Consider the following 21,532-nt stretch of genomic DNA (forward strand, 5'->3'; position numbering starts at 1 on the left):
TGAGCATCACAGAAATAAGATTCTGAAATGTTTATTTTGCCTTTTACCCATCCTGTCTCTTTTCTTTCTTTTTTGTTTTCTTTTTCTTTTTTTCCCAGTTCAATACACAGGCGTAGAACAATGTGATGTGAGCTCTGGGACTTTGGGTATCATGTCCAATTTGAAGCACTTTAAACATAGAAAATGGCATATTAACAGAAGCTGTAGTGCAAATTTTAACAAAATGGAAGCTTTATATGGATCATTCATATGTAGGCAGGAAAGTGACATGTATTTGGAGGGAGAAGGGTGGATGCACAGGAGAGACTTATTCGTCTTCCTTGCACTAAGACAGTATGATAGCTGTTTTAAGGCCCAGCTAGGGACCTCTAAAAAGCCCAGTTTCAAAAGCTAATTGAGAGCCACCTTTGAAGATTCTTTGTTTCTAATCCTGTCCTGACAATCTCACCAGTCCCTCTGGGAAAAAAATGCTTCATGTCATCACCTCTAGGCCCTTGTTTTCTATGGCTAAGGCTCCCTTGATGCTCTTGAAGTCACAGTGCTTGAGGCAGGTGGCCCATATGCTGTGCTTCTGCCCACTCTAGGGAGTGGAGGACATGGCTCTCAGATCTTGGGCTTCCTACATTCACGCTTCAGATAATCACACATGATCCAAAGACTTCGGAACGTGCCAGTTACACCACCAGTATTCTGGCTTCCAGGCGAAATTTTATTCTCCTAGTGCCGAAGAATTGATGACTTTGAGATGTGGTGCTGGACAAGACTCTTGAGAGTACATTGGATTGCAAGATCAAACCAGTCAATCCTAAAGGAAATCAACCCTGAATATTCATTAGAAGGACTGAAGCTGAAGCTCCAATATTTTGGCCAACTGATGTGAAGAACTAAAATTAGAAAAGACTCTGATGCTGGGAAAGATTGTAGGCAGGAGGAGAAGGGGACAACAGAGGACAGGGTGGTTGGATGACATCACTGACTCAATGGACATGAGTTTGAGCAAGCTCCGGGAGATGGAAAAGGACAGGGAAGCCAGGGGTGCTGCAGTCCATGGGGTCGCAAAGAGTTGGACACGACTGAGTGACTGAACAACAACTTTTTAGTGAGAAGTAGTTGAAGAATTAGGAAAACCTCAGTGAGATTTGATTGCAGAGCAAGTAAAAGGGTATCCAATCTGGATTCAGGGGAATCTTAAGAAGAAAAACCATCTACCCACACTCTCAGCCTTGGACACAGAAAATCATACTTGACAGCTTAGATTCATGTGAATTTGCTATTCCACTGTCTTCATTAGCATTTAAAATATCTACCCATCTATTTGGGCTTCCCTGGCGGCTCAGACAGTAAAGAATCCACCTGCAATGTGGAAGACCTGGGTTCGATCCCTGGGTTGGGAAGATCCCCTGGAGAAGGGCATGGCAACCCACTCCAGTGTTCTTGCCTGAAGAATCCCAATGGACAGAGGAGCCTGGTAGGCTACAGTCCACGGGGTCGCAACGAGTCAGACATGACTGAGCAACTGAGCACCAGCACCTATCCATTATTAACACTTCCAGGCTGTTCTAACCAAGCAAATGCTTTGACTGTTCATTACAGAAATTTCCCCCCAAACTCACCAACTCTTCAACAGAAAACATCATTAGACAAATGCCCAGATTCTGTGGAATCCATTGCTTCAAGACCTTTCCCTTGTACTTTCTACCAATTCTGAAATTCTTACCCAATACTAATCTAGTCTCCACATTAAGAGAGCAGATTTAAACCAATCCTCAATAAATTCTGACCTTCCATTTCCCCCCTCCCCCCTACCATACACTGCCAAACCTTTGTGAGGTGGTGCTTACTGCCGTACTACAGTAAGCAATAAATTCAGTTCTTACTCACAGATTGTGTTGATATTTAGGGAGCCAACTGCTGATACCCTTTTGTTTATAACCTGAGATGGGATTAAATTTTTCAGATTTTGAATTTTATGCTTAAAATTGGGGAGGAGGCAGTTTTTTTTTTTTTAATTCTCTTCTTTCTCTCAAAATTCTTCTCTATCATTTAAAAAGCTCTGAGATGATTAAAAGATTGGAATTAAGAATTTCCAATGAGTTAATTTGAAAATGAAATTTAAATAATGTTAAGAAGCAAAACCTTAAGAAGCTAAAAATATAAGCAGGGGCCATGTCTTTAATTTCCAATTTTAGGTGATCACAAATTAAGTAATTTGGTGCAAACCAAAATATCTCTAAATATTTATGTCAATGTCAAATTACTGGGACTTTCTAGATGTGGGAAAACCGAACATACAGAATACTACTGTTAGTAGTCTCTGCAAGTGTGACTCAGCCGGCATTCACGTTGATAAGGTGCCAACATAGGCACTATCTTGATATCAGGCAAAAGAGTGTAACCAGACAGATAAAGCACACAAGGAATTTCACTAATTTTTTACTTTAATCAGCAACCAAACAAAGCACAATAATAAATGCCAGACACAAGATAGGTGTCTCATCAAAGAATATGATGGTAATTAATAGACCACTAAAAACTCTGGAGAGGTGTGCTGAATCCAAGGAAAGAACTGTAAGATAATCACTGCTCTATTTACAAAGGCCTTAGTTTAAAAAACAAACAGAAGTAGCAACAGAAGAAAAGAAGAAATCCAATAAAGATTTTACACATAACAGGGTTTCTTGAGTTAGTACACTCTAGGAACCTGCAACAATTTTGGCTTTTCTTTAAAACAGATCTGCAAGTTTGAGGACCACTGTTTTAACATCCTAAATCCTTACTTAAACCAATATAAAGAAGCTAAGACTTCTGGTTTAAGCTAAACATAATTGCTCATCTGTTTCACCTCCTAAAAATCAGAGAAAGCATAAATAACTAAAAATTTTAAAGGGTGCTAACTAAAAATATTGCACCCACCAGAACTGGATGCCATGAAAAAGCAGCAGAGTTTTCAGAAATCATCATGATTAAGAAAATATGGGCTGAATTGTAGACTGAGTGAGCTTCAAGATCAGTGAGCAGGAAGGGTAAACTGAAAGATTCTATCAGAATTCAGTTGAAAAAGACAAGGAGATTAAATAGATGAGAGAAAATGTGAAATATGTAGAATATATCTAAAAGCTCTCCCATGCATTTAGTAGGTGTTGAAGAAAGAGAAGCTGAAAAAATGAAGGAACAAAAATCTAACAAATAATGAAAACACCAGAGAACAACAAGAAGATTTCCCCTAGATGAAGAAAGTTTTTTCATAGTGAAAGAATCCATTGATAACAGGGAAAGAAAAACACTTAGGCACATTTTATTAAACTATATATACTCCAACAGTAAGTAATGAAAGAAACCAAGAGTATAACTAAATAGAAAGGAAAATTGAAACAGCGTCAGCCCTCTTATCCGCAGCAAAGTATGCTAGAAGATAACAGTACAATAGTTTATTTAAAGGGACAATTAGAATTTACATATGAAGTATATTATCATTTAAAATCCAAGGCACATAATATTAAAAATCTAAGAGCTGACTACCAATAATCTTCCTGAAAAAATACAAATAATGTAATATAACCAAAAATAGAATTTAAGGAAGAAACTAATATAAGGAAAAACTGAGAGCAACTAAAAGATAAAGCTTGCAGTTAAGTTCTTGTAGCAATTGACAACTGACTCTAACGTTAATTCAACTGCCAAGAAATTATTCATCAGCAATCAGAAACACAATGATGGAAAAGGATGCAAATACACCCAAATCAATCAAAAGGATTCCAAAAAATCTTCAAATGTAAATTGATGATGACTGCAGCCTGTTGTTAAAAGAGAAAGTATGCTAAAGAATTTGTCTGCTCCAGGGAGATAGAGGAGACTCAAAGTCTGATTAATACTAGATGCTGATAAAAGTCAACATCAGTATGCTATTATTAAATGCATAAATAAAAGTATTTATTTTCAAATCAGCATAACATGGACACTGCATATTATTTCTCCCCTCTGCTTTGGCCCTAAAAATATTCAGGGCCATAATTGTGATGTAGCTCGAGAAAGTATATGAAATCTTGAAACATGGCTTTTGTAAACTACTCTCATTCCTGACTCTATTTTACTTTTTCTGCCCTTTTTCCTTAATTTGGATTTCCAAATAAAGAAAATCAGAAAAAATACATTGGCAAATGTGTGTATTTATGCACCTATTCACTATATACATGTGTTTGTATGTGTGTGTATATCGCCTTAAATTCTTTCTGGCCTAGGTAGGGATATAAAAAGTATGGATTTATCATTTTTTAATATATGATTTCCATTGACTAAAGGCAAAGGTACAGTTTAGCCACATGACTATTTAATCTCCATCTTATTAATGTAATCCAAAGAATATCTGGCCCACAAATGTCTTAACTTTAAAATGGTTTACAAACTCTACTCTTCTGAATATCAATGGTAGCTTCACAATCTCTCATCCACATATATTGAATCTTATGTAAATTCAATTACCTAAAAGAAAAACTTTTAATATTCAAATATATTGGCTAACTGTGGTAATCTTTTAAGAAAACAAAAAATCAAACAAAAACAATACTTGAAGCAAAAGAATGCATTAATAGCACAAACTCTTGAGTCAGACTACCTGGGTTAACCTCAATTACAAGATATGGCAACTTGAAAGTTGCTTAAATTCTTTGTTCCTCAGTTTCCTTATCTGCAAAATGGGGTGGGGGGGTGCTGATAAGAATGCTGTTGTAAGGATTCAATAAGATAATCATGAGAAACTCTTAGAATAGAGAAAGCCAAAATAAATGTCAGCTACAATTATTTTAATAAAATATCTTCACGGAAAACATCTTTCCCAGAAACATTTATTTGAGCACTCTACCACACAAATGATGATAAGTTTTGAGGGCTCCAGAACAAAGTTCATTCACAACAGAATGAAGATTCTTTAGGAATAACACGTAACATAAAAAATGACCACTTCAATTTTTTCTATTGCCATTCATTTTCTAAGCCGCTTATTCAACAGCTACCTAAAGGTTATAAATAAGCATTTGGTCAAAATTCTCCATCTGATAAGGTGACTAAATTTTGTCAACATTTTCCCAGGAATTATATGCCTAAAGAAACAGTACTAGTACATCTTATCCAGTTAAATCAAATTTTCCGTTTAAACTTAGGCTTTTACAACTGATGACTTCCAAGCTGTATGTTTTGTTGCTTTTGTTCAGTTGCTAAGTCATGTCTGCAGCCCCGTGGATTACAACACACCAGGCTTCTCTGTTCTCCACCATCTAATGCCTCTTCAGTGGTTTGCTGGAGCAGTCTCATATCAACTGGTAAGAGGTGACTGTATGCAACTCTTCTTAATTCCACATTTCATATTTACCCCCTGGGAATCAAGAAAGCATGGTGGTGGTTGTTTTTTTTTTTCTTTTTTTTTTTTTCCTGGAGAGACTTTTGTTAAACATCACCAGCAAATCATAACCTCTAGTTTCAAAGAACCAGTCTTTGTGAAATCCCAGTTAACAGTGTCCACATGATCTTTTGCAATGCAGCTTATTCTAAAAGCAGGTATCAGGAGCCACCCTGATTTGAATATACAAAAGAAATACAGTGCAAAAAAGAAAGTGTGTTTCTATCTGTAATATTCCTACTTATAAACCTAGCTTTCTATTCTGGCTTAAAATTTTGAGCTTAAATCTGTTCAGATGAAACACTAACTTCTACAGTTATGTGGTCTGATGATTCCATATACTCAGTTAACTTGGAAATATTGATACATGACATAAGTCCTCTTAGAAGTCCAGTCTGTTTTATTCAAAGAAGTTTAAATGCAGAATATTTTGTTCTGCTCTGGAAATTTTATAAAGGTGTTTTGCCAAAAGCATTAAATACTTGATTCTACTTGTTAAGATTTGCAGGAACTGCTTTAAATTTATTATAAAAAATAACAGCAACAGCAACACATTTTCCCCTTTCATTAAGGTAGTGAAAAAAAGAACTTTAAGAGCTTTCCCATAAAAATGCTCTAAAATATTCCATTAAAATTAAAAGGCAACTGCCATTTCACACGTGGTCAGATTTAACTATTCAAAGTTATTTTAGGTATATCTGTCCCCAAAGACCAAGCTACCTGCGAGCCCAGCTGTGTTCAAAGATCTCCAGAACCTAGCCTCCAGAGTTGGATATGGCTGATCCAAAGGGTTATTAGACCAGAGGAGGGAAGAAGAATTTCAGGTGCAATGTTAGTAACTTAATTCCTCCAATGTCTCACTTAATTATAGGCTTCTTAATGAAATAATCACCCTGCAATGATCAGGGAGAAATCCACAACAGAGCAAGGAGCTTGGAACAAAAGCCCAATTCCACTATTGACAGCATGTGACCTCATGTCGGCAGTGGTGAATTTAGAATCTTAACAGCAAACAATACTTCAAAGTGGTGGAAAATAGTAACATTTCAGTTGAAATTTTATGCTTTCATGATTATCAAAAGTATTTTTTAAATGCTACAATAACATGCATACTTGTCATTAAATATTATACTCTTTCTGGTATGGTTCTCCTTGCCTAGTTTTGTTTTATAACAATACTTCTGCATTTTAAATATGATTCAAAACATTAGTTGCCACAGAGATATGTAGTTTCCTGCATGAATAACTCATTAATGTAGTTCACAGGGTGGCCCATTATATGTATACTTAATTAGCCCTAGCATCAGATTGTTAAATACTTGTTTCAACATCCTAAATATCAAGAAATGAGTATCGTATATTTTTCAGGAATTTGTTACTGACTTTTGTATTTAAACCTTAACAGTCCTTGTTAGGGTATCCCAGAACCCCAACAAACTTTGAAATAACTTACTTTTACTTTAGTACCAGATGCTGATATCTTTGGATTTTCATTTTTGGTAAAAAAAAAAGAGAGCTAATTTTTAAAAAGCTGGGGCAAGGGTGAAGGTGGGGACCAATGACATACAATTAAAAAATATGGACACAAAAGATACAGTAACTAAATTAAGAAGCCAAAAGATTTGCCAGTAAGTCTTGATTTCCAGTGTTAGAAAGAAGATATCCAGATGAGAGTTTTTTTTGTTTAGGTTGCTTGATTGTTTAGATTGAAGTGAAAAGTTCAGGGCTGAACACATATATATTTGGGGTATCATTCTGACTTTTCCATTTACTCATTTGCCTGACCCTGAGGAAATCACTCAACTTCAAGTTATTTCTAGATTTCATTAGACTTCCTTTCAGGTCCATCAAAAAATGAGAAAACAAAAATAATGAATGATATTTTAATGATTTTATTTATACAAATACAGTGCAAATTCTGAAAAACAATAGACCAATGACAACTTTCAGGTTAGGCCACTGCCCTTCCTCAAAATATTTCTATAAGGAGCTTCTCAGCCTCTGTATTAGAATGATTTCTTAAGGTAAAGTATGGCTATAACACTATTTCAAATGTAGGACTCCTTAGATTTCACACACAACTCGCTGGTAGGCCACTGGCGTTTCTTCCACAAGAATCAAGGAAAGGGCAACTTCTAGCCTACTTTCCTACACATTTACTGTGAGCTCAACTCCATTTGTTGGAAAGCTGCCATACATTTATGAGAGCCCAAGGGATATTATCATCTTTCCCTTGCTCACTCCCACCACACTAAATGCCCTGGCAAGGTTGCTGCACCTGGACTCTGTATTCCCTACAGGGCACCTTGTTACCAAAATCATGGAAAACTTGGACTAAGTTCAGAGAAGAGCTACTAAAATGATTAAGTGACCAAGGGGACCAATTTATAAGAAACTCAGAAATGTTTGGTTAAGTGGTAATTGCCCTAAAAAAAAAAGTGTGGTGGATCTGGCATTAGGTTTGAATTCCAAACCATACTTGGCAAAAAGACCTCCTTTCAGGCCTCTACATTCGGAAATGCTCTGAAGAGGGGGCAGAATCTCCCTCTCATTTGGCCCTGACCACTGCTTGGGTGGTATTCCCATTCAAGGGTAGTGACCTCTACAAACAAACACAGAAGGAAACACTACCAAAGCAGACAGCCCACTTAAGAAGGCTGAAGGATGCTTAAAGGAAAGTCTTCTTGGGAATCATGAAGAACAAGCCTGGGCTGTGTAGGGCCAGTTCTTCCATCCCTGTTAAGCATCTATTCACACCCCACAGCCAATCTCTGCTTTATGGGTGGTACTATTTAATAAGAGCTGCTGACTGACCCCAAGTGTGCAAGTCTGCCTAAAATACACTGCTGGGTATGTTGACTCCTTTAGGGATGACAGTTTCTACTTAGCTAAAGGGGAAAAATCTAAGAACACCTGTAACAGTTAAGGAGGCTGAAAGAGATAATTCCTTATAGCAGCATTTCCCAAAATATCTTCCAGGTGATGTTACTATGGGTTACATATATTAATAATAAAAAAAGAAAAGAGCTTAAAACTGGAACAAACAAAGTTAAATCTTGTGTCTATGTACTTGATGTGTTTGTTAACAGTAACACCTCTCAAAGTCATTAATATGTCAGAGTCTATTGTGTCTCACTAAGAGGGGCAGTGTTTATACTAGTTCCCAAATTCAAATTGAGCATGCAATGTTTTACTCCTTAAGTACAGATTCTCTATATTCACAGCCACTTCCATAATGCCATTTAAAATGCAGCACCCAGGTGGCTTAGTGGTAAAGAATCCGCCTGCCAGTGCAAGAAACACAGGAGACATGGGTTCAATTCTTGGGTTGGGAAGGAGGAGGAAATGGCAACCCACTTCAGTATTCTTGCCTGGAAAATTCCACGGACAGAGGAGCCTGGTCGGCTACAATCCACGGGGTCACAAAGAGTCAGACCCGACTGAGCACACACACTCACTCAGTAAATAATGAAATGAATCAGCCTAGGCTAGAACACAAATCTTAAATCCCAAACCACTCCTCTTTCCACTACACTGATATTCTAGCTACACTTAGCTTACATGAATCTTTTTATCGTATATCGACGAAATGAAATTTGATTACTAGAAGTAGATTGACCACCTGAGGTTATCAGAGCTCAAGCTTGAGGGCTTCCACTTGCTTGAGGCTTCCACGTCCTTGAAAGCAAGTGTGCACTTACAGTAGTGTATTCCTTTTACTTAAGGAGGTCCCACAAAACTAAATAATCTTCATGTCTTGCAAAACCTGTTGTTCCATGTAAGATGAAAATGGTTCACTAGGTTTTCACTAAATAAATTGTGACTGAGACAGCTGAACTTAAATTACTGATGATATGACACAAAAATTCACTTTAGCTTACTCTCAGGTCACCTTTGAGAGAGAAGTATTCATCCTTCTGTGTGGGTAAAATGTAGACTCAAATAAGAACTAAATGTAGATTCATTACCGCTAAATGCTTCGCAAGTAAATTAGCTTAAACCATCTTCCTTTTTAGAGTTCCTCTTAGGACATTCATCAAATCTCTACTAGTCTATTTTTTTTTTAAGCACCTTACCCAATAGTCTTACTTCTGCTCTCCCCACCTCTCAATATTTTAAGACATGAACAGCCACTTTGAAATCATCACTCTGTAAATATCACCACAGTTGGAATTCCTTCTGAAGACCACTTGAAGTTTCTGCATCATTTTTTTCCAAGAGTAGGGACTGACATCTTTAAACTTGAATCTGCGGTACTGCAATTTGGCATTCCACTTCAATTCTTTAAAAGTTTCATTTACATTGATCTTGTCTTTTGGAATTTCCTGTAGGCTGCCTCAGATAATATAATTTCCAGTCTAATCTTCCTCTTGTCTGCTCTCTAGTTTGACATTATGCCTTCCAAATCAAACCTTATTATTTAACACAAAACAAAAACACCTTATTACAAAATATTAAATCAATAACATTAACAAACTGACTTTGGTGATTCACTTTTACCATGATTAATAAGCCAGTGTTTGAGCTTTGACTATTGATAGTCAAAGCTTTGCAAATTTCTTCCAGACTATTCACAATTTAGTAAGATACTCTAACAACCACGCGTACAGAAATCACTATCCAACCACTTGTGTCTTAGACTAAGTCCATGCTTTACTCTCTCATTTTTTAAGATACAGTCAAAATTACAAAACTAAGCCTGAGCATAAATGCCAAACATTTTACCTTCCTATTTTTTTCCCATTATCTTCCTGAGTTGGTGACTAAGAAAATATGCTAAGCCCAAAATAACTGCTGGGTGCTGCCAGCTCAGTCTCAGTCATTTCCAAGCCAAATGGGACTTGACAGACCATTATAAGTTGTAGTGTTTGTAAATATTCAAGGAAATTACTTCATTCAGTCAATTATTTCTAGGGAGGGCTGACAGAATAATGTAGTAATTAAACTGAAGACTAAACAGGAGAGCTATTTTGCTCAGAAGTTCTAGTTAATGCTTTTAATGCATTTTCATTTCTCAAAAATGCTTGCAATGGTAGTGTAATGAAAAGGAACTGCCTTTTCATTGAGAAACATATTTAAAAGATTCCAGTGAAGAGAACATATGGAAAAGGAAAGAGAAATTCAGTCTTCCAGTATCTTATTAGATTCAATATTGATTTCTTATTTTAAGGGTAAGGAATTCTGAAATAAAAAAACAGCTGTATTCAAATGCAAACAGAAAAGACATTCCAAAGTCAGGACATCATGTGGTCAAGACTCAACTGCCTTTGTGCTAGGTATTCACTTTATAGTGAATATGTTGTCTGCAACATATTTTTTGCCCTCTGGCCCCTCTTTGGCTCCTCCAATTGGCCACCGGCATGCTTTGATTCGTGGCTTCCCTGGTGGGTCAGCGGTAAAGAATCTGCCTGTAATATAGGAGACGCAGGTTCTATCCCTAGTCTAGGGAGATCTCCTGGAGAAGGAAATGGCTACCTACTCCAGTATTCTTGCCTGAGGAATCCCATGGACAGAAAAGCCAGGCCGGCTACCAATCCATGGGGTTGCAAGAATTGGACTTAGCAACTGAGCAACAACAACAATGTAGCCATAAACAGTATACTTTCCCACATTAGCTCTCCTAGCTGCCTAATGGTTATACACTTGGAGAGAGACAACAGTTCTAATACAAAGTAATAATAAGAAACCAAAACTGATGGAAAGAACTCTGAATGCTTCCTAAAGGAAAATGCAAGCCATTAAATTACTTGTAGCACTTCATTTTTAAAAATCTTTTACATACAGATAACCACCATCTTTCCTAGTACCTGAAGCCATGAATACAAAGGTTTAAAAAAACAGAGAGAGAGAGAAGCTGTTACATCATCTGTAACAACTGAAAGAATGAAGTGAGAGAAGTTGGCAAAAATCAAGACTGGCTAAGGGAAAGGAAGCCAGAAAATTCCAAGACTGAGTGAAATTGGGAGAGTTAATGACTAAAACTCCAGTTTGTTTCCAAGGCAAACCATTCAATATCACGGTAATCCAAGCCTATGCCCCAACCAGTAACACTGAAGAAGGTGAAGTGGAACGGTTCTATGAAGACCTACAAGACCTTTTAGAACTAACACCCAAAAAAGATGTCCTTTTCAATTATAGGGGACTGGAATGCAAAAGTAGGAAGTCAGGAAACACCTGGAGTAACAAGCAAATTTGGCCTTGGAGTATGGAATGAAGCAGGGCAAAGGCTAATAGAGTTTTGCCAAGAGAACGCACTGGTCATAGCAAACACCCTCTTCCAGCAACACAAGAGAAGACTCTATACATGGACATCACCAGATGGTCAACACCGAAATCAGACTGATTATATTCTTTGCAGTCAAAGATGGAGAAGCTCTATACAGTCAGCAAAAACAAGACCGGAAGCTGACTGTGGCTCAGATCATGAACTCCTTATTGCCAAATTCAGACTGAAATTGAAGAAAGTGGAGAAAATCACTAGACCATATAGGTATGACCTAAATCAAATCCCTTATGACTATACAGTAGAAGTGAGAAATAGATTTAAGGGACTAGATCTGATAGACAGAGAGCCTGATGAACTATGGACGGAGGTTTGTGACACTGTACAGGAGACAGGGATTAAGACCATCCCCATGGAAAAGAAATGCAAAAAAGCAAAATGGCTGTCTGAGGAGGCCGTACAAAGAGCTGCGAAAAGAGAAGCGAAAAGCAAAGGAGAAAAGGAAAGATATACCCATTTGAATGCAGAGTTCCAAAGAATACCAAGGAGAGATAAAAAAGCCTTCCTCAGCAATCAATGCAAAGAAATAGAGGAAAACAATAGAATGGGAAAGACTAGAGATTTCTTCAAGAAAATCAGAGATACCAAGGGAACATTTCATGTAAAGATGGGCTCAATAAAGGACAGAAACAGTATGGACCAAACAGAAGCAGAAGATATTGAGAAGAGGTGGCAAAAATACACAGAACTGTACAAAAAAAGACCTTCATGACCCAGATATCATGATGGTGTGATCACTCACCTAGAGCCAGACATCCTGGAATGTGAAGTCAAGTCGGCTTTAGAAAGCATCACTACAAAGCTAGTGGAGGTGATGGAATTCCAGTTGAGCTATTTCAAATCCTGAAAGATAATGCTGTGAAAGTGCTGCACTCAATAGATCAGCAAATTTGGAAAACTCAGCAGTGGCCACAAGACTAGAAAAGGTCAGTTTTCATTCCAACCCCAAAGAAAGGCAATGCCAAAGAATGCTCAACCTACCATACAATTGCACTGATCTCACACGCGAGTAAAATAATGCTCAAAATTCTCCAAGCCAGGCTTCAGCAATACGTGAACTGTGAACTTCCCTATGTTCAAGCTGGTTTTTAGAAAAGGCAGAGGAAGCAGAGATCAAATTGTCAACATCCGCTGGATCATCGAAAAAGCAAGAGAGTTCCAGAAAAACATCTATTTCTGCTTTCTTGACTATGCCAAAGCCTTTGACTGTGTGGATCACATAAACTGTGGAAAATTCTGAAAGATATAGGAATACCAGACCATCTGACGTGTCTCTTAAGAAACCTGTATGCAGGTCAGGAAGCAATAGTTAGAACTGGACACGGAACAACAGACTGGTTCCAAATAGGAAAAGGAGTACATCAAGGTTGTATATTGTCACCCCGCTTATTTAACTTATATGCAGAGTGAATCATGAGAAATGCTGGGCTGGAAGAAGCACAAGCTACCTGAGTCAAAAGTGCCAGGAGAAATATCAATAACCTCAGATATGTAGATGACACCACCCTTATGGCAGAAAGTGAAGAGGAACTAAAAAGCCTCTTGATGAAAGTGAAGGAGAAGAGTGAAAAAGTTGGCTTAAAGCTCAACATTCAGAAAACTAAGATCATGGCATCCGGTCCCATCACTTCATGGCAAATAGATGGGGAAACAGTGGAAACAGTGTCAGACTTTATTTTTCTGGGCTCCAAAATCACTGCAGATGGTTACTGCAGCGAAAGACGCTTACTCCTTGGAAGGAAAGTTATGACCAACCTAGACAGCATATTCAAAAGCAGAGACATTACTTTGCCAACAAAGGTCCGTGTAGTCAAGGCTATTGTTTTTCCAGTAGTCAGGTATGGATGTGAGAGTTGGACGGTGAAGAAAGCTGAGCGCCAAAGAATTGATGCTTTTGAACTGTGGTGTTGGAGAAGACTCTTAAAGAGTCCCTGGGACTGCAAGAAGATCCAACCAGTCCACCCTAAAGGAGATCAGTCCTGGGTGTTCATTGGAAGAACTGATGCTGAAGCTGAAACTCCAATACTTTGGCCACCTCAGGCAAAATGTTGACTCATTTGAAAAGACCCTAATGCTGGGAAGGATTGGGGGCAGGAGGAGAAGGGGACGACAGAGGATGAAATGGCTGGATGGCATCACCGACTCAATGGACATGGGTTTGGGTGGACCCCGGGAGTTGGTGATGGACAGGGAGGCCTGGCGTGCTGCGATTCATGGGGTCACAAAGAGTCGGACACGACTGAGCGACTGAACTGAACTGAACTAAATGACTAAAAAGTTCTGTTGTACTTCACGAACATTTCTCATTTCTCTTTGTGAGTATACATGATATTTCCCTTACTAAAGATTCCTCTGGATGAATAAGCATACTTTTTTGAAAATGCAAATAACATGGCATTAAGAACTCTCAGTCATTCACGTTCTGCTCATATGAACTACATAACAATTTAATGAGATGTATGCCACAGTTCTTTATAAACTGAGGAATACTATAAAATCAGAATGACAAAGTAGGTAAGAAAATAGATTCTAGAGATATATTGTCTGAGTTTAAGTCTTAGCTCTATCATCAACAAACCATGCAGGGCTTCCCTGGTGGCCCTAGGGGTTTAGAACCTGCCTGCCAATGCAGGAGACGTAAGAGATGCTGGTTCCATCCCTGAGTCAGAAAGATCCCCTGGAGGAGGGTATGGCAACCCATGCCAGTGTTCTCGCCAGGACAATCCCATGGACAAGAGAAGCCTGGTGAGCCATGGTCCACAGGGTCACAAAGAGTTGAACGCAACTGAAGCAACTTAGCACACACACACAACAAGCTATGCAAGTTTGGGTAACTCACAATCTCTTGGTGCCTCAGTGTTCTTGTCTACAAAACAGGAATAACAGCTGAATGCACTCTACAATGTTGAAAGGTTTACATTAGTTAATACACATAAAGCATTTAAAACAGTGCTGAGACTTGCCCTGTTGACCAAAATGCAGTAAGAGGGATTGAATTTATGTTCTCTCCTAAGACAACCACCAACAAACAAACAGAATATATGAAACAATGCTTTTCCAGACACAGGTAATGAAGGATAGTTATCCCTGAGACACGGAAAACAAATGAAGCAAGCCCTATGACTGCCCCAATTTAATTCCTTAAGAGAGTTCCCAGGCTACCACATGGGGTAAGGGAGAGAGGAGAATCCAATCAAAGCCAGCTGGACTCCCTGGGTTGAGAAGATGAAGTTCAGGATACCAGAAGGGAAAGAGCTGAACAGGAAAGGAACGATGGAGATCAGCAGAGGATCCTCTCAAAAATGCAGCAGAGCAGTGACCAGCATGTGCATGTGACGAAACTATGTGAGGCCAGGGAGAGAACTATCCAAAGCATCAGAGAATACAGTACACGTACCCACAAAGGACAAGGAATAGGGATTGCTGCCCCCAGTCTTATTTATATATGCAAAAGCTGAAAGAACTCATCAAGAGTAGTCCTATACTGTAAGAAGTGTTAGAGTAGGTAGAAGGAAAATTATGTCTGATGCAATTATGGATCTGCACATAGGAATGAAGAGTACAGAAAGCTGTATCTATATGAATAAACATATAAGACTTTCTTATTTAAATCTTCTAAAGAAATAATTTTTAAACAAAAATAACAATACATTGTGAGGTTTATAACATGTATTAGTTAAATGCTTGAAAATAATAGCCAAGGCCAGAAGAGAAGGAGAATAAATATTTGGAAGTTTCTTTTATGTAAAGTGGTATAATACTACATGAATGTCGACTGTGATGAGTTAAAGATATATACTATGATTTTAAAGCAATCACTGAAAAAATAAAGCAGAATTATAGCTAATAAGTGACCAAAGGAAATAGAATCATTAATTTTTTTTAATGCAAAAGAAAATGGGAAAAGGGAAAAAACAATAGATGATATAAAGAGAAATCAAAGACTGGACTGTTTTGGTTTAAGGTTTAGCTTAGAGGTTTAAGAAGTATACATAATAACCACATTAAATATAAATGTATAAACACTATTTAAAAGTCAGAGGTTGTTATATTGTATAAAAAGCAGGACCAATGCTACCTAAAAGGAATGTTCAAGCACATTAAAAGAAAAAAAGATATACCATGCTAACATTAATCAAAAGAAAACTCAGGGTGGCATATTAATACTAGACTAAATAGATTTAAAACAAATATTTTCAAGCAAAAGGAGGACAAATCTTATAATAAATGGGTCTAATAATCAAGAAGACATCCAATCCTAGATGTTCATGAACCTAATAATACGGCTTTAAGACAACTGACACAATACTGAAAGAACAGCAAAAAGAAATGAACAAATCTACAATTATAATAGAAGATTTCAATTCTCATCTTGCAATAAATGATAGAATAAGTAGACTGAAAACCAGTAATAATATGGGGGACTTAAAAACCACAACCAACCAAAATTGAGCTGATTGGCACTAACAGAACACTCCATCCAACAACTACAGAATACATGTTCCTTTCATCGCACACAGAATATTTTCCAAGAGAGACTACATTCTGGGGCATAAAACAAGTGTCAATAAATACAAAAGGATTCAAACTATACATACTACTTATCTGATCACAATGAAATTATATTAGGAGTCAGTAAGAGAGGACTCCAGAAATCTCCAAATGTAATTTTAATCAATGACTGAAAGATAAAGTCAAAAGAGGAATAATTGAATGAAAAAACACAACATATCAAAATTCATGGGATTCTGCTAAAGCACTTAGAAAATTTATAGCACTAAATACTTACCTAGAAAAGAGTAAAGTTTTAAATCAATGGCCTCAATTTCTACCTTAAGAAACTAGGAAAAGAAGAGCAAATGAAAGCTAAAGTAAGCAGAAGAAATAAAATCGTAAAGATGAAAGCAGAAATCAACAAAGTGGAAAACTAATAAACAATAGAGAAATTCAGTAAAACCAAAAGCTGGTTGTTTGAGAAAATAGAATCGATAACCTCTAAGGAAAGTGGTCAGATAAGAGACAAAATACACATTCCCAATGTTGGGAATGAGAGGAAGTGATAACAAAATCCACAGACATTAAAAGGATAGTAAGTGCCGGGGGTCCCACACCACCGTGTTTTGCTAAGTAGCACACTAGAAAGACTCAGAGAACTCAGAAAAGCTGTTATACTCATTATAACACACATTACTATTCATTACAGTGAACAGATATATATTAAAATCAGCAAAGGCAAAACACACATTGAGAGGAGCCCAAAAGAAATCAGAAACAAACTTCTAGCTGTCCTTTCCCAGTGTAGTTGTATGCGCAGGTCTCAATTCTCCCAACAATGATGTGTAATAATATATGTGAAGTACTGCCAATCAGGGAAGCTCATCTAAACATTTTTATTTAGTTTTTACTGGGAGTTAGTAATACAAGCATGGACCACCAATATCACTGACTTTAGCTACAGTCTCCAGCCCCTCCAGAGATCAAATTGATAAAATAGGGCTCAGAAATCCAGGTAAACAAAAATAGGCATTCACCATAAAGCACAATTAGTATAAACTATCTGATAAGCACAAAGACCCTAGATATATAAAGACAAACTTATCATGAAGGATATTTCAAAGGCTTAGAGGTTTTCTCCCAGGAGCCAGTTAAGGGCTAGTTATTTCTTTGGAATGTGCAGAGTTTGACCATCAAAAACCTTCTGAGCTAACCTTTTCTGGACAATGATATTAGGAACAATTTTATGCCAATACATTCAACAACTTAGATGAAACAAACAAATACCCTGAAAGAAAAACTACCAAAATCACTCAAGAAGAAATAATATAAATAACATCTATTAAAGTTCAATCTGTAGTTTGCCACAAACCACAAAAAAAAAAAGTTTCCCACAAAGGAAAATTCAAATCGCTTCAACGGTAAATTCTACCAAGTATAAAGGAAGAATTAATAGCAATGCTACACAAGTCTTTCAGAAAATCAAAGAAAATATTTATTTCATGAAACCAGTATTCCTCTGACCCCAAAATGAGGAAAACTTTACACAAAACTGAACTACAGACCAATATCTCTCATGAATATATGCAAGTTTCAACAAAATTTTAGCCAATCAAATCCAACAATATACAAAAAGCATAATATACTATGTTTAAGTAGAATTTAAAACAGGATGCAAGACTGGTATAACACTGGTTAAGTACTCAATGCAATACACCATATTAAAAATCTAAGAAAGAAAATTCATATTATCACGTGAATAGGCCCAGAAAATGCATGCAAGAAAACCCATTATCCATTTCTGATAAAAGCTCTTGGAAAACTAGGAAAAGAAAGAAATCTCATCAACCTGCTAATGGGCATCTACAAAAAAACTTAAAGTTAGCATCATTCTAAATGGTGAGAGACTTTACACTTTTTCTTTAAGATCAGAAACAACAGGGTACCCAATCTCATTCTTTTATTCAACATTATAATGTTGGGTCTAGCCAGTGCAATAAGGCAAGAAAAGAAAAAAAAGGCATGCAGACTAGAAAGAAGTTAAATTTTCAGACAACATGATCATCCAGGCAGAAAACCCAATGGAATCTACTTTTTAAAATCTGCTGTAACTATTAAGTCAGCATATAAACAGACTTAATAGTTATACCAACATTTTTAAAAGTAGAATCCATTGGATTTTCTAACCTGGATGATCACGTTGTCTGAAAGTTTTACTTCTTTCTAGTCTGCATGCCTAGAGAGAAGAGGGTATCAGAGGATGAGATGGCTGGATGACATCACCAATGCAAAGGACGTGAACTTGGGCAAACTTTGGATATGATGAGGCACAGGGAGGGCTGGAGTGCTGAAATCCCTGGGGTCACAAAGCGTCAGACATGACTGGGCAACTGAACAACTACTATTAAGTGTGGTAATCATGACTGATCAACAAACATTTCTATGTAGTAGACACAAAAAATCTAAAAAAATGCTATTTATTAATACAATAGATCATGTTATTAATCACTTAAAGATAAATCTAACAGATGTGCAAGACATATACTGAAAACTATGGAGTATTGCTGAAATGCTATTTTAAGGCCTTATAAAAAATAAAATGACATCTTGATTCTTTTCAGCTTATTTTTAATGTCTTTTATTTACTAACCCACAAGTCCATGGCTGCAACTAGCAATAAGAAACAAACGGGGTTTACAGAAATTCATAATAGAAAGGAATCACAGAATATATAAGATGTGGAAAAGTTTCAACTCAATACTTAACTTTGAAAGGTTTCTTCTTTCAATATTTATGTGAGTACTCAGTAGGCGTCAAACACTGTTATACACTGAGTAAATAAAAGATGAATCCCCTGAAATTGTGGAGATACTATTGAGTAAAGCAAAATAGAAAATAAACAAATGCAGATAATTTAGGAGTTATAACGGTACTATGAAAATAATAAAGAACACAAAAACGTAGGGGGAAATCTGGGGTGCTATTTGTATAGGATAGGGTGGTCACCTAAGGGGACATTCAGGTCAAAACCTGAAGTAGAAAGAGCCAGTCAGACAAGGCAAAGATCGTTACAGCCAAATAGAACAGCATTTGGGAAAGCCTTGGGGTAGGGCGGTACGGGAATGGGAGGAGAGACTGGGATTTTCCAGAACTCCAAAGAAAGCCAATCTGGCTGGAGTGTAGGGAATGTGGAATAAAAGGAAAGATAGCTTAATGGTCAAGTAAGAGGTAAGCAGGAGTCAGATCCATGGAGGCTCATGTAGAAACAGCGATTGTATTCAAAGTGCAACAGGAAGCTGTTTTACAGTTTTAACCAGACTACAGACATCAGATTTTCTTTTTTAGAAGGGTATTCTAGTTGCTATGGCAGAGAACCAACTGAAGCCAATATGACAGTCTAAGTTGTCACAGATGGTCTCCTTTAGCCATAAACCCAAAAATGCTGTATATGATACAACATGTTTTTAACACAGAACTTAAAAGAAAGCAAAATGTGATGTAGAAAGCAAATCCAAAAGGCACTCTACCTGTATATGTGCTGGTGACTTGGATTTCTAAACCCTTTTGAAGGCAAAATCCACGAAATAAAGTTCGGAGCATGGAAAGGATAGTCCACATGGTAACAGAGGATTAAGAAAAAACAAAACTCAGCTTATTGCTTGTAAAAGCAGCAAGGAACGTGCTTGTGTTTTTTAAGGGCACCTAAAGATATCTGAGACCCTGGTGGCTCAGACAGTAAAGAGTCTGCCTGCAGTGTGGGAGACCTGGGTTCGATTCCTGTGTCAGGAAGTTCTCCTGGAGAAGGAAATGGGAACCCACTCCAGTATTCTTGCCTGGAGAATCCCATGGACGGAGGAGCCTAGCAGGCTACAGTCCAAGAGGTCGCAAATAGTTGGACACGACTGAGCGACTTCACTTTCAAAGATATCTGAGGCCTGTATCATACCTGGAGTAAAAGCCTAATTTATGTTATAAGCTGAAAAATTTACTTCAAATCTGGTTTAAAAATTATCTTAAAATCTGGTATAAAATGAAACTTCTAGGAACCAGTAAAACCAATTTGTAGTCTCTCAATCCAAGATATAAAGGGCTCTCAACAGAAAAAACTTTGAAAATAAACTCCCAGGAAAATATTCATTATTTTACATTTTATGAAGAAACGAAGCACCAAGAAAAGTGAAAGTCACTTAGCTGTATCTGGCTCTTTGCGACCCCAAGGACTGTAGCCCACCTCTGTCCATGGAATTCTCCAGGCAAGAAAACCAGAGTGGGTAGCCATTCCCTTCTCCAGAGGATCTTCCCCACCCAGGGATCTAACACAAGTCTCTTGCATCACAGGCAGATTCTTTACCATTTGAGCCACCAGGGAAGTAACCATGAGGGAGAGCCAAAAGAAACAAGAAACAGTACATTTTGAAGTTTGCATATTGGAAATTATAACTTTATACAGATCTTTTACCATCTCACTCAAGCTTTGGTTCTCATTCAGGGTTAATGCAAAACCTTCTAAAATACCTTACTTTCCAGCTCTATTAAGATTACTGATAATTCTCAAAATTATCATACAAGGTGGTTCATTTTTATTAGATGGCACTAGATGGCTGATGCTGTAAACAGCAAACTGAACTACCAGAATGTACTGATCCCCAACTACTATTCTGGAGCTACATAATCTTTAACTGCATTTTAACGTATTTAGTCTATCTTCAAAAACTGTATGAATATGACTCCTCCAATCCTTTTGGATGGCCTTTTAATTTCTAAATTAAATGTGGAAATGTGCCCTTATTTAAAAAGAAGCGTTTGTACACACCTAAATCTATGAAATCGCTTTTGAAGTTTAGGTTATAAGAATTCCAAACACCCTTCACCTTCTAATCACCTAGTTAAGCTTGAAATACTCATTCCAACTCTTTTCCTGGGGTAGTACTTTTAGTCTACTCCTTAATTTCAATTTGTTTAAAAATCGTGACACATTAAAACCAAAAGCCATACATGTAACTTTTAAATGTAAGCTAAAATAACTGGTTTTAAAAAGGCAAAACAATGAAAACAGAAATAGGAAAAATTAAATGTGCTATCAGTTAAATCATCCTGATCTACACGTACTTAGACAAAGCTTGCATCTTTTAATCTCTGAAATCTTGCTTAAAACGAGAAACGGTAGCCCAGAGTGGTTAAATGTTTAAGGTAGTACCAGGACATTGAGATCGGGACTCCAGGCAGGAGAAGCCTAGGAAACATTTTCCCATCCCCCCTCGTCCACGTTTTACACTGCCTTCACTGAACATAAACAGAGAGGAAAGATCGTTTTTAACAGGCGGGACTTAGGCATCCCTTAGGAGAAAGGTGACAGGTTAGCG

This window comes from Dama dama, chromosome 14, assembly GCF_033118175.1.
Source record: "Dama dama isolate Ldn47 chromosome 14, ASM3311817v1, whole genome shotgun sequence".
In the NCBI taxonomy this organism is placed as follows: domain Eukaryota; kingdom Metazoa; phylum Chordata; class Mammalia; order Artiodactyla; family Cervidae; genus Dama; species Dama dama.